Genomic DNA, 16,607 nt, shown 5'->3' with positions numbered 1-16,607 from the left:
TCACACAATTTGCTTCACTTACTATTCGATAGTGATTATATAAATGTTACCACCATCAGATCGCTGAATTTCCCTTGTCTAGCCATGTCTGTATTACGAGACCATGTTCTATTATGAAGCGATTAGATACCGCAACGTCTGAATCATGACAATTGTCGTGACAATGGTTTGACAGTTCCACACGGAACCTGTGTGCTGTGACTAGGAGCTCCTGTATCGAGAGAGTGTTGGCAATATCCCCAAGACTCGGAGATTCAGCTTTGTGACACCTTTATTGCGGAAAGTTTCCGCTTCTTGCAGTGGTAGACGGAAGACGTCACAAATGCGAATGACTCCCGACAGAATAAGAGGCCTCGTGTATATAACAGAGTGAAGCAGACATATTTTCACGTGTATGTGTGGCTACTGACAGGATTTTGGATTGGATATTGGATTTACTGATCACTTTAACACGACAACTTGTAGTTACACTTAATTATAGAGTTATCGCTGATCTCCACACTTTACAGATCACTGCCACACACACACCAAGTCTTTATCGGCCCTGAGTGTTTTCACTGGTATTTACCAGGCAACGGCTTCTAACAGTGGATATTCTTCTGCTTCCGGGCTCAAGTCCTCTCTGAACGTCGTCTCCCATGTCTATTCTTCAGAGTCAGAGTTACTTTACGACTGGCGGCTTACCGTCAACCGGTTTGTCCTTGAGACAAGCCCCTCGAGACTCACGACCAGTAATTTTTTGTGCAATTGAAAATTTGAAGTTAATGTCCTTATGTATTGTGACGTGTCGCGCTAGCTGCCCCCCCCCCCGGGAGCTGACGCGCCGAACGGAGCTGAAGTGAGCCGAGCGGAGCCGAAGCGAGACGAGTCCCAGCATCCTGGTAGCTATGCAACGCGAGTCAACAGCGGTGACGTCACCAAGGAATACCGCGGTTGCTAGGCAGCAGTAAACAACTCCGGATAGCGTTGCTAGCAACACGGCACCAGACAACAATGGTGCCTATTACGTGGCTGTTTTCTGAGTTGTCCGGAACGAGGCTAGATACACAGCAGCACAGACTATTCCTAGTCAGTTCCGAGTTAGCCAGCAGTTAGTTTCAGTACAGTATTTGTGATACTGCAGATAGCAGTAATGTTGAATCTGTAATTTGGGTGAGTGTAACAGCGAATGTGAAATAAAATTCGCTATATCCAATAAGGCGTGAAGTTATTTGTCGCGTATACACCCAACACGAGACAGTATCACCCTCTCTGACGAGAAGATGGGTTTAGCGTTGGCCTTCGCCAGCGCAGTCATTCTCAGGTCCCATTCCCGCGGGCCTCATGACCATATTATACACTCTCAGATTCGAGACTCCCCCAACCTGGAGGGCCAGGTCCCTGTATTTATATCCCCCAGGAAGAGGGTGGCTCAGCTATATCCCCAGGTACTGGGTTTCCTTTCCGTTACCTCCTACGACTCTAAGGGCTACGGTGGAGGCATTCGATCCCACCACCACACGGGGTTCCCTATTCTTTCTTCAGTTGCCCCTTTACACGGACAGAGTTTAAAACACCGTTTACAATAATACCTCTATTGTTTCATGCGTATCAGTTACCGCGGGAACTTGTTTATTAAGCCGTTGCCTAGAAACGGCTCTGGTTTAATTGCGTACCTCGCTGTTGTTGCATTAAACGCTCTACACGCTTTGATATTCACCAGTTCCGTTGACGTCATCATGACTCCTCCGGAAAACAAATATAACTTGACTTATCTCTGTCCACGGGAACACTAATTCGTTACTAATGTGCTCTATATTAGTGGTGTGACTACACGGACGCTGAGAGGAAAGTTCTGCGCAGAAGTCGTGAAACGTTACTCTCCTCTTACAACATACGAGTACAGTCCCTGAAAGCTTGTGATTTGAATGTCATATTTAGGCACTTATCTTATTCCACATTAAATACAAGTTAAATTAAGCCCAGACAAGGAGTGCTGAGTTTTGGGGTTGGTTATTTAACGATACTGTCAGTATGGAGAGTACACAGCGTCGGTTACCGGTTGATTAATGAATGTGGGGCAGTTGGTGAAATGAGAATTGGCAGGAGAAACCAGAAGAAAACTCGTGTTAGTAACACTTTCGTCCACCACAAATCCCACATGACCTAACCTGAGCCCCAATCCGGACCACCGCAGTGGGAAGACGATGACTAACCGCCTGAGCTATGACCCTGATATCATGCTTAGCTGGTCATAAGATCAGTTCTAATTGTGGCTCATTTGATATATAAATATGTTATTAATATCAATATTGTTTGTAATTTTTGTAAACAACTTATTATTTTAATGCAAAATAAATCTACATTAATTGTGACGGACATAACCTCAATGTTTCGCAACGTATTATTTGTGTAACTGTTAACTTATAAACAGTATTTCACATCGAATTTGTAGCAATGTTTATCGTACATTTTTATAAGAAATTTCACATTCAACACTGCAATTGTCCCACTACACATCACTGTCAAGCTTAAAGTTAACCAAAATTTCATGTTTTCACCATACTCTTTTGTTGCAATCTACAAAGAAAATATCTCAAATAGGCAATTCTTCGAATATCCATCTCCATATATCACTTCAGGACGTTTCATTGCGTGCCACAACCGTCGCTTTCGCCTCGTAGGGTTCTGCATCACCACTCTCTTATTAATGATTGTAGGAAATGAAAAATTATACCGTTGTGGTAACTCCTAATACAAGACGTTCACACGAAAGTTCGTGAAAATTGGTAAACTGGCCCTAAAAGAAGAAAGATGGGAAACACAAAACGTGCGATTATCACGTAAAGCTGTTCTGTGTTACGAACGGAAGGTACGTTCAAATAACGCAGAAATAAGTTATGGTCCAAGTGAGTGGTTACGACTGTGACCAACAGACAACATTCTTTGACCAAGTCTCCTTATTATGGTACCTCGTAATTCTTGTGACAAAATATTGATTTCACAGTTTCAAACAATAAACTCTGAAGTCAGTAATGTTTTTCAGCTTCTAGATCGCCTTTTGGAGGGAGGGGACGCGTTAGCGTACTTGGTTGAGGCACAAGGCTACAAGATGGAAGGTCGCGGGTTAGCGCCCCTATCAGATCATTGGATTTTTCAATTGACTTGATTCTTCCAGCCGAATTATGGTCCTGGGTTCGACTCAGCCTCTAACAGAAATGAGTATCAAGAATCTTTCTGGGAGTAAAGTGCGGCCGGGGCGTAAGGCTGACAACCTTACCGTCATCTGTAAGCCGATTGTCTAGAAAATGTGGGAGTTTCGACGTCTCACAACCCTATTGGCCTCCAAGGCTTGTTACAGGGATAGCTTTATTTTAAACATTTTTAGAATGCTTTCAGGGAATATTTTGTAAAATTTATGGTCAAAAATTCTCTAATTTCCATCAGAGTGACTGATCGGTCTTTTGTTTTACTTGTTTACTTACGGCATACCTGACTGCGCTACCAGTAAGGTAAGGTAACGCTGTTCCTGTACAGGCGTCGGGGCCCCATAGGGTTGTGAGACGTCGAGGCTCCCACATTATCTAGACAATCGGCTCAAAGATGGCGGTGAGGTCGTCAGTCTTACGCGCCGGCACCACTTTCTCCCCAGGAAAATTCCTGGTACTCATTTCTGTTAGAGGCTTAGTCAACCCCAGGGCCATAGTGCGGCTGGAAGGATTAGGTCATTTAAAAAGAATCCAATGACCTCATCGGGACATGAATCCGCCACCTTTCAGCTTGTAGCACATTGCCTCAACCAATTACACCCTGAATGGGTTGAAAAAGTCATTGAAAAAGTTCAATAAATCCAACTACATATCCAATCCTCGTCTATAGTCATACTCAGTCACGTGATAATATACATTTTTCCTTGTGAAAAACCTATACCTTGAATATACTGTAGACTTCTATAAAAATTAATTAATTATTAAGTTTGGAATTAAAGTATAGTACTGGAGCCAAAGATCTAGAAATTCTGGAACCGAAAGAAGGTGCGCAATGCAATTTGCTGCATGAGTGCAAATGAACATTAGGACAGAAAATGCACAGTCACTCTTCCAGTCAGTTTATCTTGAAGAAAGTTTGGGGACCCTTCATAGGTACCAATTATTCGGAACTCTGAAGATTACTTGATTTCCGTTTGCAGTCAAAGTAGATTGTACAGCTGAACGTGGGAGAGTAATGGCGCTTCTACTTGAGAAAATCATTTCACCGAAAGAGAACTAGTGATACAGCACTTAGTCATTATAGCAGAACTGCTTCAACGTGTCTCTCACTTATGTACTTTACACTTCGAAGAAGAAGAATAAAGTCTTTTGAATTAGTTCCCTCCCTCCCTTTCAACTCAGTAGACCGTGATCTTCATAGCATCTCTCGCAGAAACCTCAAATCCAACATCACACTTTAAATTTATCGTTGTAATGGTATTTAATGCCGGTCACGGTAACCGAGCGGTCTAAGGCATGTACTGTCTTCGCTCGCTTGGAAACTGGGATCGTGGGTTCGAATCCCACTCAGTGCATGGATGTTTAGTTTGTGTGTGTGCGTTTCTGTGTTTGTGTACAGGTAGAGGCCTTGCGACGAGCTGATCACCCGCCCAAGGAGTCCTACCGAATGTGTAAGATCTAGAAAAACCGAAGTGAAACGGAGAAGTTCATGGAGGTAGGCCTAGGCCCACTGGGGCTGTAGTGCCAAGGGGAAAAAAGGTATTTATTGTGTAATTAAAACCTGCTCTAAACTTGAAGAGTTTAGAAGTCCACGGATGTTACAGAGGAATGTATTGCCTCTATCTTCAGAATCAAACATTAAGCCAAGCAAGAAATCAGCAATATGCAGCTACACGGCGTCTCAATCCAGAAGATGGTACTCATTACAGCTGTGACAACATCAGATCACATGTAGACTTACTTAGCTCCTTGTTCAGGGAAATGAAGTGACTCAGTACAATCCGAAGCAAAGTCATTTATTAGTTTCGGCTTCCTTCGAGAAATCTTCCTGTATTCTCTCGAACTTATTTCCAATTTACATAGAAAGTGGAGAAAGGGGGTTGAAGATGACTGGGTTTCCACGGAACGACGTTCTATATTTCAAATTTCAGGGGACAAACAGGATGTTCCAGAAATGACTTACGATTCTCACTTCTTCGTATGTTACTGTATATACGATACGGCTATATATTAAGAAGAACACAATTTAGAAATACAGAGTCAGTTCACCGCATTGTCACGTGTTGTGTGTGTGTGTGTGTGTGTAACAATAGACAGGGTATGAATTGGTGAATGTATTTATTGACCACTTATACACATCAGTCGGAACTACTTGTACACTAAATTACAGCCCTAACGCTAATCTCTATGTATTACAAATCACCACAGCACCCGCCAAGCCTCTTTCCAGCCTGCTGTGTCATCAGTCGGTCCCTGACAACGGCGTCTAACAGTGGAGGTTCTTGAGCTTCACGCGTTCAGGTTCTATCTTCACAGCCTTCCGTGCAGAACTCAACTCTCAGCTGAGAACTCCCAACTATGACGTCATCTATTCTCAGTCTTCCTTGCAGAGCTCAACTGAACTGCTTACACCAGTTCTCTTTTCTTATTTCTTCGGCGAGGACCGCCTAGATAACACCCCGTTTCCCCCATTTCATGCTTACCCTTTTCCGCGGGAACGTGTTTACCGATCTGTTGCCAAGAAACGGGTTGCATAATATCGTTGTTTATTCGCTTACTGTATAATAGCAATGGCTGTACACGCTACGAGAGTCTTTGTGTACAGAACTCTGTTGTCAGAAGATGGTCCTGCCGTCTAACTGTGTCATGAAGCATGCCGCCTCAGACAGTAACCCCACCATGTGCAAAGAGTGTTCAGTTGAAGAGGAATATATAATATTATCTACAGTTATTTACACAACAGGACGTAACAAAACATTAACAATTTAGTGATTTTATTTCTGTGCATAATTATTATTAATATAGACTCTAACGAAGTAAATTGTTGCCCGACGTAACCTCAATGTTTGCAATTCGTAATGTATTAAACGTATCTCATACACAATTTGATGGTATGTTTAATATCCTCATGCGGGGTTTCGCACATCTCACTCCAGTGGTCCATTTGCTATCGCTTGCATGGCGAAACCCGCGTATCGATTTCGCGCTGCAACCATGTTGTTATTATACTAACTGCATGGAGCTGAGCCCTTCTTGAGAAGACGCCAATTGTGCAGCTACTCCAGAATTTCCCAAAATTTTATGGAAACCGACTGTTTATTACAGTATTCACAAGATCCCTCAATTGGTCCCTATCCTGAGCCAGATCAATCCAGTCCATATCATCCCATCCCATCTCTCTAAGATCCATTTTTTAACATATTCCACCCACCTCTATCTTGTTCTTCGTAATGGCCTCTTTCTTTCTGGCTTTCCAACAAAAATCCTATATGCATTCCTCTTCGTGCTACATGCTCAGTCCGTCTCATTTTCCTTGGCTTGATCGTTATAATTATACTTGGAGAAGAGCACAAGTTATGAAGCTCCTCATGGTGCAGTTTTCTTCAGTCTCCCTCTCTTCAGCTGTCTTTGGTCATGTTAATACGGACTTTAAGAAGATATATTAGCTTAAAGAAAATTTGCCTAATTTTCAAAATTATAACACTAAACATAATATAAGGATCCCAGAGGTATAAAATGTTCTTGGTGTTACTGCCACAACAGTCTCAGAAATACAGACTAGTAATATATTACTATTATTAATGGTAGGAAATTACAAATACAAATGTGGGGTGATTTCAGACTGATGGTATAACAATAGGACAATGTAAGATGTTAAGATACTTAGAAATTCACTAAAACAGAGACCCAGAAAACGAAGGAAACCGGAAGAAATGAGCGATTGGCGAGGCTAGAATGGGCATTCATACGTACAAAAGAAGCGTTTAGCTGTAAGGTATTCAGTTTCTATTCTGTACAGCCATTTTAATTGTTCAATGTAAATTATTTTTTTTTCGATATTTTTAATACACTTCGCTAATAGAAGACTGAAAAATCGTAGCAACTATAAATATAACGAGAGCGCTTTATTCCTGAAAATTGTACGAAGTAGTTCTTTTTTAATTAAATCAGGCTTTCAGTTAAAAATGAAAAAAAAATCCATCTTCCATTTGCTTTGAAGTTTCAAGACACAATTTCAATATGACTTGGAAAATAAAGTTTCAAAGCCAAATATGCATGAAGACTGCACTCCTCGATTGATACACAGAGACATTCATCGACAATTCTTCCTAACAGAAGTAGCCTTTTGCTCAAGCGTAATTCATACTGAAAGGAGAAGACGTGTGTGCCTCAGTACAAGCTGCCCTTTTTTTAATCTTAGGGTGGGGTAAGACTGAGTCCCTTCAAAGTCCTTTGGTACTTAGGCCGTAAGTAGTCTCTTGTAAAGTCCCGGAATGTAGACGAGCAAAAGGAGACCATTTTGTATGTTGAGAGGGGAAATCCAAACACGCCGATGAATCTTGCCCCAGTTCCACATTTCTCGCCATAAATCCCACATTAATTTACACGGGATAGAACCCGATCTGCCGAGATGAAGTCCGAACAGACCGCCCTACACAGTTTTAAGTATACATTAAATGCTGAGAGGACAGGAAGTGTTCATATTCTATCTGAATTTGGAATACCAGTGGGCCCATTTGACTGGATAGAATAAAAACAATATGGATCACAAGTTGAAGTGTATATGTTTTTCTTAGTCTTCTGTCTTTCGTGTTATACCTTTTGGCCTGTTTCCCATCAGAATTAATCTGGAACTACAGATTTGGTTGACAGTCAGTAGGACTTCTTGGACGTGGGATCAACACCGTTGCAAGGCCGCTACTTACACAGCACAACATAACACAGAACAAACGCCGACATTCAACCATGCCTTGGTCGGAGGAATACATTTCACGTCATAGACCTCGCGGCCATTGTGATCGGGGAAGTGGCCAACAAGACAAGAATCTCTAATTACGAGTGAATTGATCTGGATCAATAGTTACCCAGTGGCAAGTCGCATGACGACATGTGACGGCAAGTAGATCTGATGTTGTTACGACTGTCCCGCGTAGGAGTGCAGAAGGGTCAGTGTGTTACGTTCTGGTTGTCTCGTCGGAGAGAAACCAATCACTTAGGCAGCACGGTTTTCAGCTTTCACCGCGTGACAAATGGATGACTCTCCTTCTGTAAAGCGACGTTTCCACGAGACAGCAATCCATCTCCTTTCGTAAGTTGACTCTTTCTTCGGTTTCACAACAACATATCAGCTGCTGACGTTATGTGGTGCTTACCTTGATGTATGATTATCAATAGTGTAAGGTCTATCGTTGAACTTGTTCCCAAGAACTACATTGTAGGTCATTCATGAAGGCATTTCTATAAAAAGTCGATAACAATTCTTAAAGCCGACAGATTAGTCTAGAGGTAAAGCTCCTGATATGTATTCGATAGGTAGTAGGTTCGAAACTCGGCTGAAATTTCGGTTATTATGACACAAGTTTATCGTGGTTTTCTTGTGGCCCTCGAGAAAAATGCTACGACAGTACCTCGATTACGTCATGACAGATTTCTTCCATAACATTTCCAATTCACCTGTCCTCGAACGCTACATAACCTAGATATTGAGAGCGTCGTTAAATAATCATCGTAAATGTACTCTCAAACCTCGGCACTTTCCAGAGAAGGGATTATAATTTATATCACCGTCAAATTTCTCACACAGACTAAGAATTTTGAAGTTGAAAATTAAAGTTATGTGGGATTTACTTGTACTTTGTGGCTTGGAAGTCTAACTCAGACTCGAAACATGTACCACTAAGTATAAGCCAGAGGCATTATTAAGAAATTAAATTGCTCGGAAATATCTGTTTGGTCCTTATCGATTATACGGTACACAAAATGCGCTATAAAATCCACCCCGATTTTTTTGCAACAAAAACTGAAAATATTTATTTCGATATCCCAATTTCTATGCTAACTTTGGGGAATTCTATTATTAGAACTGAAATACTAGTGTAACCTGAGGCGGTTCACGGCCTGTTTAGTCCCGAATGAAATCCTCTTACAAAGGCACATCTCAAACTTCATAAACAAATAATTGCTCATTATACCAATGGTTCTATCAAAATGTAATGCTATATAAATGCCTGTACTGAAAACGTCTCCTAAACTTTGTCTCGACCCCACGTACGCTTATTTTAAAGCCCTCTTTACACTATATTCACAAAGCGAACTCAAAATGGAGAGGTCGTGTCCGTACTCATATTTCGTCCCCAAAACCGTTATATCAAGGCAAAATATGTTGCTGCGCCTGTAGACCAAAATTTATTGGACGAATTTAATATTAATTCATATAAATATAACAAAAACTGCACGTCATTTTATATATACACATATATCAAACTTCATATGTATTCTTGGAAGCAACATATCGAAATAAATAGTTTTATAATTGACCTCAGCCCATTCAGTACCCAGGTCTTTTATTCAGTTCCATCATCTTTTTTTTCACAGACAATAGAACTCCTTGGACGAGTGATCAGCCCGGTCGCAAGGCCGCTACCTAAACACAGGGCAACACAAACGGAACAAACGCATACACAGACATCCATGCGTTGAGTGGGATTTGAACCCACGATCCAAGTGTTTGAAAGAGCTAAGACAGTTTATACCGTAGACCGCGCAGCTCCTGTAACCGGCCGAACAAAATATATATGCATATAATACTACGTAAACGCAATTTAAAATATATCTGACGCGATAAATCTTATCACAGTGAAAGAAAATACGATTGTACCTGCAGCATAACAGAAATGGTTATGTGTTCTTGAAGAAAGTACATAGTTACGTATGTAAATACTGTTAGGTTTCGTCATTTATTCAAAATATAATGTAAATTAAGCCTTTGTCGTTGTTATACGTACCCCACGCTTTGGTATTCTAAAACTCTGCATTCTGCCCGCAGTCTACTTGTGTTTCTCATGGTTCTTACAATAAACAGCGATCTTTCCCTCAAAACAATATTAAGCGGATGGTCTTTGTAGCGGAGATTGAATGTGTTTCCAGTGAGGTACGAACTCATATTATATGTATTATACAAATCAAATAATCTCTATAGGAATCATGAAAATAATGTTTGTGGAATAGGACAAGGCAAAGCCAGACATGGAAAATACAAGAGGATTAAACTTGGCGGTGGTCGAGCTTACGACATTTCAAGTGACTAAGCTGCCGTTGTAGCATAAGATACGTAAGATATGCATGATTTGCTCTGTAAAGCATGCACTGGCAGAGATCTTATACATAGTGCAAAAAGAAGAATTTTCAATAACATGCCATATGTGCGATACGTACACGTGACGAAAGACAAATCACATTCATAAGACACAAACGCATCTTATCTTCAAAGAGGATGTTACATGAGGACTATTACCGCAAGAGTTCAGTTGGATAAAAATATCGCTGGTCGTGGGTCTCAAGGGGTGACGCCAAGACGAACTGATTGGCGGTAAACCGCCAGTCGTAAAGTAACTCTGACTCTGCCTCTGACTCTGACTCTGACTCTAAATCCGACTCCGAGTAGCAGATGTCCACAAGGTGGACAACTAACTATGTAAAATGCCGACATATAAAATTGTAAATATAAATGAAATGCAGCAACTGTAAACGACAGACCCATCTTCCCGTCAGAGAGGCTGCCCCATATGAAGAAACCCACAACTGTCTGACAGTAACAAAAATCTGGTCTTGGGCCCCAGGTGCGGTTGACAACAAGGGAGACTTAAATTTAACTCTGACTTAGAACTGAGACTGGGCGGAGTGATAGTCTGAAGGCTCCCAGAGCCACCAGAGAGTACAATATTGTGAGTCTCTTGGGACTCGGTACCAAGGGTCAGCAGCAATTTACTGGACTGGATTGAGAGTAGTTGTAGTCAAGAATGCGATGGGGCTCCTGCCATGAGTTGAATAGTTAGCAGCCAGCCGGCAACAGCGGATGTAAAGGACACTGTTGGGATCGGTTACCAGGCAACGAATGGTTAAGACGTAGAATAATTAGCGTGTACCGTAGTGAGAAGCGGAGTATGGGAATTAGTAAGAGCGTCATAATATTTTAATTGTCCTGTTACGAGTTTTATATCAGTAATANAGTCCAAGCACGCTGGTCGCTATGCAAAGCGAGTAAACAGCGGTGCCGTAACACGGGACGCCGCGCTTGCTATGCAGCAGTAAACAACTCCCGACAGCGTTGCCAGTAACACCTGTAAACACGGCGTCAGACAAGAGTGGTGCCTATTACGTAACTGTTTTCCCGTTGCCCGGCTGAGGGTTTATAAGACACCTACACTGCCTACGAAGACAGTTGAGGACCCCTGTGTGGAGGCGGGGTAGAATACTTCCACCGTGACCCTGCGAGTCGTAGGAGGCGACGAAAAGGGAAGTTGCACATCTGAGACAGCAAAATAAGTCACTAGTCTCAAGGGACTTGGACCTGAGAAAGACTGCGCTGCCAAAGGCTAGCAGCATGTACAAATGACAGACCCGTCCACTCGTCAGAGAGGACGCCCCACAAAAGCAAGACCGTAAGTGTGAAACAGTAATATAAATATCTGGTCATGAGCCCCAGATAGGGCTCGACACCAAGACTTACTGACTGACTGACCGTCAGTCGCAATGTGACTTGAACTTGAACTTGAACGAAGACAGTTAAGAATGTGTGACCAGGAGTGGCACAGTTAAAGTGTAGCAGCCGCCGAAGAAAGTTGGAATCTAGCCAGAGAGTCGGCCACCAGTTAATTGCAGCCAAGTAATTGTAATACTACCGATGGCAGTAATTGTGAAACTGTACATGGTGTGATTGTAAGAGCTGATGTGAAATAAAACTCGCTATATCACTAAGGCGTGCAGTTATTTGTCGCGTTATATACCCAACACGTGACAATACTATGATAGAAGTTTCTATTGGTTTGGAACTTCCAGTACAGTTTCTGGGGCTAATCGTAATTCACGGCAACTTTTCTCGACGCTGGTAAAATAAAAATAAATTAATCCCAGAAGATATGGCAGTTTCAGGGGAGATTGAGGGAATTGTACGTGGGTGACATGTTGAGAACTTGTAGGAATCTTCTCAAAACACGTGAAACACATCGCAACTTGGGCAACAGGTGGCACGGTTGAAGCCATGGAAGCTGGGTGCAGCAACCCGATTCCTGCGACGTGATAAAGGTATACCAACTCCACAGTTTGTCTCTTGACGATACGCGTCATGCCTTCACACGTGACACTTGGACCCGGGACCGTTCCATAACTCAGGAGGTTAGTCATCGGGCTCCCACAGAGGCGTCCTGGGTTCGACCCAAGGCCATGTGGGATTTGTAGTGAGTGAAGTGGCACTGAAGCAGGTTCTCTCGGATTTATTAAGTTTCCCTTGCTAATTCTTATTCCACCAAGTGTTCCACACTCATCACTGTCAAAAAGGGCTTGTACAATAGGCCCACTAGTGGCGGCCGAGGCGCACCTTCAACTAGTGCCGAGGTCAAGAAAATATGGCTCTATACATCCACGCCCCCATACGCCTTCATGGCCTTGTGTTTAATTAGTTAAGCACTGGGAAAGGTTTAACGTTATCTTTTATTGGCCCAACTTAAACCACATATGGAGTTACTAGGACGTTTCATAGCTCAGGCGGCTAGTCGCAGGCTTCCAAATGCGGCGGCCCGGGTTCGATCACAGGTCAGGTCAAGTGGGATATGTGATGGGGAAACTAGCACTGGCGTAGGTTTCCTCCTAGTACTTCGGTTTCCCCTGTCAATTCTCATTCCACCAAATGCTCCACACTCCTCATCTATCACCCGGGGCTTGTACAATAGGCCAGTTAGTGGCAGACGTACCAAGTGGACTCAGTCTCACCTTACTCCACCAAAATTTAATTAGGGTTACTAAAAAGGAAAAAACTTAGTAGTATAAGGAATCTCTTGACATCAATATTCTTTCGGGCATCATCCATCGTTTCGAGCCTTGAAGAAATTGAAACTGTTTCCATTATCCGGTGTAAGGAAGAAGAAATAGTAATTGATTTGGCCGGCTGCAGAAAGCTAGTCACAAGGACAATCATCCAATGACAGAGGCTAGTTTTCATTTTCAGTTAATCTGATGGAGAACATGCCAGAGAACCCAATGCGGAAGGCAGAAGATGATGTTTCGAGATGACGAAAGTTTCTGGCAATTTGTTTACAGCAAGATAGATGTATAACTGAAGTCTGTAACGCACGCCAGACCGCGCCAGACTGCGGACTGGCTGCGCGAAATTAATATGTCCCTTTATAGAGTTGCGAATGCTCTTAAAAATAAAAGAAATATTCATTTAAGATTGGAACACCTTTTGAGGTATAAAGTTACTAGCATTTCATTTCATTTCATTTCCCGTAAAGATGGCTGATCATACAAGCCTTTCTTATATCCAGGTTGTGTCTTCTGTTAGGTCCTGTTTGGTATATGGGAATTTTCGTCTGCTTAAATTTTAATCTTCGATTATTGTTGTATATATTTATATATCTATCTTTCTCTTATCTTTGATTGTTTCGACAGATATCATTGATTTTATAATAAGTTATATTTTCAGAATTTGCCTCTGTAATGTCTGATTCTATTTTTATAACACACTGACTTTATGAACTCTGACCGTTAAATTATGCACTGCTATTGGTGCGACGCCTCACGTATGTAGGGTTTTGTAATGTTTGTCTTAACTCCTCCTGATGGTTTATGTTGTATTTGGTATATCCTATCCTGTGTTAGTTCTGGTGTCCGAAGATAGGGATCAGCTCTATCGATTGGGCTGGAGGCAGAGTCCAGTCTCCAAAAAGTTTCTGTTTAAAAACAGGGTGATATACACGTATACTGTCCAAAAACTGATTAACATTATTACGTATTTAATTGTCATAAACTATTATAACTTATGGCTGCTGACATTATATTAGTTTTCCATTTCCTAAATAACGTGTGAATATAGACAAATACAATGCTGGGGGTGGGGGAACTTTCATTCAGGGCGAGTGATCCAGCGGAGCCCATATATCCACATGAATGGATAAAATTGCTGGGCCCTCTGCTGCAGCGTACGGTCTGTGCTTCCTACTCTGTTATTGACGTGCCGGATAGCGGTTATGGGGGTCACAGAAGCAAATCAATCACGTGCTTTACGTGCGTTAAATAGACGCGGGCGTTCCATTCGAGTAAGCCTTGTGGTGTCATGACAAAACATGATGTATAATGCATGGACTCAGTTTTATTTCTCGCCTGCATGAAGAGCGTAAAGTGAACGTACTTATGGGGAAGTTCTAATGTTTCATCTCCGAAACTCTACAATGTAATTTCGATTAAATTTAGTAGAATCAGTATGAACGATGTTATTCTCAACCATATTGCTACAAAACGAGTTTATTTCCGTATTGACTAGAGGACTGTATAGTTCTTTTGTAGTTAAATAATCTAATTATCATCAAATATATATAGAGATTATTATTATTATTATTATTATTATTATTATTATTTATTTAAACTGCAAATGGGGTTCTGCCCGGTGGCAGTGGTACTAAAATAAGACACAACACACAAATAACACACATCACACAATATAACACAATATACTCAATCAAAACACAGCACACAAAACTACACAAACAAATGACACACTAGCACACTGTAAATATAATGCTAATACATTTACAACTATAACAAATACAATTAAAACTACAATTACATAAATTAATATTAATAAAAGAATAAGTATACTATACACTAAACAGTACTAGCACTGGAATGTGTAATGTAATGTTCTGATGAGTTTGTGTGTTTAAGTCTCAAAGAAAGAGGAATGAAGAGAAGGCGTAGTTCCAAAATGGCTTTTGTTATAGTCTACGAAAGAGATGGTACAGAAATGCTGTTTAAAAGGGATATTCGTTTTAATCTAAGGAAAAGTTGGCACAGAAATACCGTTGGTAAGTAACCGAAGGAAGAGATAACAGAGAACACCACTGGAAAAGGGATGTAAGTATAATAGAAGGAAGAGATGACACGGCAACCGCCGTTTTCAAAGAGTTTCAAGTGTAATCAGAGGAAAATACGATATAGAAATAAAGTTAAAATAAATCAGTTTTGACTGCTGTCGTCTCTTCTGTCTCATATTGTAATTTCGCATCCAAATCTGCATTCATTACGTGTCTGAGCCTCTCAACTTAAAGAGGAACTGGCCGAACAGAATGAGCTTATAGGCTTAAGTGTACTTAAGTCAAACCGTCAAGCAGAAAGTAAAACATGGAAAGAGAATTAATTCAGCGCTTCAAATTGTGAGAAACATATCATGTAAATTAAATAAAAATAGAGTTCATAGTTCAAAAGAAAATATCTACATTGTCGAGCGAGTAAAATTCTCCTTTTTCATCAATTATCCAGACTGTCCGTCAGTATTTCTACTCCGTACCATCTGTCCATTCATTCATTCAGTTATCCACCCATAATTCCTATACACTAGGTATTTCTGTATTGTTTTATGTCCAGCTTAAAATTTGTATTTCAACAAAGAAACTGGCCGATGAGATGCGAAAGGACCATTTAATTAATTCAGTGGTGAGAACTCTGTGCCTACTGCAAGCTTTGTTACGGTATTCATACGGGGTTCTTCAATTGCGTTCTAAAATGTCCGTCGTTAGTGTCAACATGAGTGAGATTATGGTAACAAAATCGGTCGACGGAGCGCTGCATTCGCTGGTTGCAGATAGTTCTAATTCTGCCAGTAGGTGGTGTGCCAGCAGTAGTCTCCGCCGTCAGTTGTCGCCATTTTCATGAAAGAAAACTTTAGAACAGGATTGTCTCATTTTTCAGGCTTTAACATAATGATGATGCTGAACTGTACTAATCGGAACCCTGAGTATGAGGCAGGTTAGAAGAGAAATCACCCAGACACTAATGGCGTTCCATACTTTATCCTCTGAAAAGTGTAGCTAGCTCGGTACTGCTACAGGCTACCAGCTAGACATACGGGTTTCGATCCTGTGTAAGGAAAATAAAATTTTCTCTTCTCCGCAGTGTCCAGACCGGCTCTGGGGCCCATCCAGCCTCCTATCAAATGGGTACCGGGGTTTTTTCCCTTGGAGTACAGGGGCCGGAGCTTGAAGCTATCTCTAGTGCTAATGTCAAGAAGTACACGTACACTCCCCATATGTATTCATGGCGTTGCGCTTAATTAATTAAGCACAGGGACAAATTTACCTTAAATTATCTTATATTGTGACGTGGGAGGTGCTGAGCTTCAGTGAATAGACGACGTTGATGGCACACGGGCTAAAGTTACCAAGTGACTGGATCTGTAGGACAGGGGAATAGCGAATCATCCAGCTATATATTGAATTCCGAGTCAAACAAAGCGGCAATTCAGTGAAATAAATAGAGTTCATAGTGAGGCGCTTGTATTCGAGTCTAGCAATGCGTTGACAGATTTCTGAAATTTTTCTTGAGAGACTTTCGTGCACTAAACACCCACCAGCCACGGAAACCACATGA

Source organism: Cryptotermes secundus, unplaced genomic scaffold (assembly GCF_002891405.2).
Source record: "Cryptotermes secundus unplaced genomic scaffold, Csec_1.0 scaffold106, whole genome shotgun sequence".
In the NCBI taxonomy this organism is placed as follows: domain Eukaryota; kingdom Metazoa; phylum Arthropoda; class Insecta; order Blattodea; family Kalotermitidae; genus Cryptotermes; species Cryptotermes secundus.
This window is presented reverse-complemented; position numbering follows the sequence as displayed.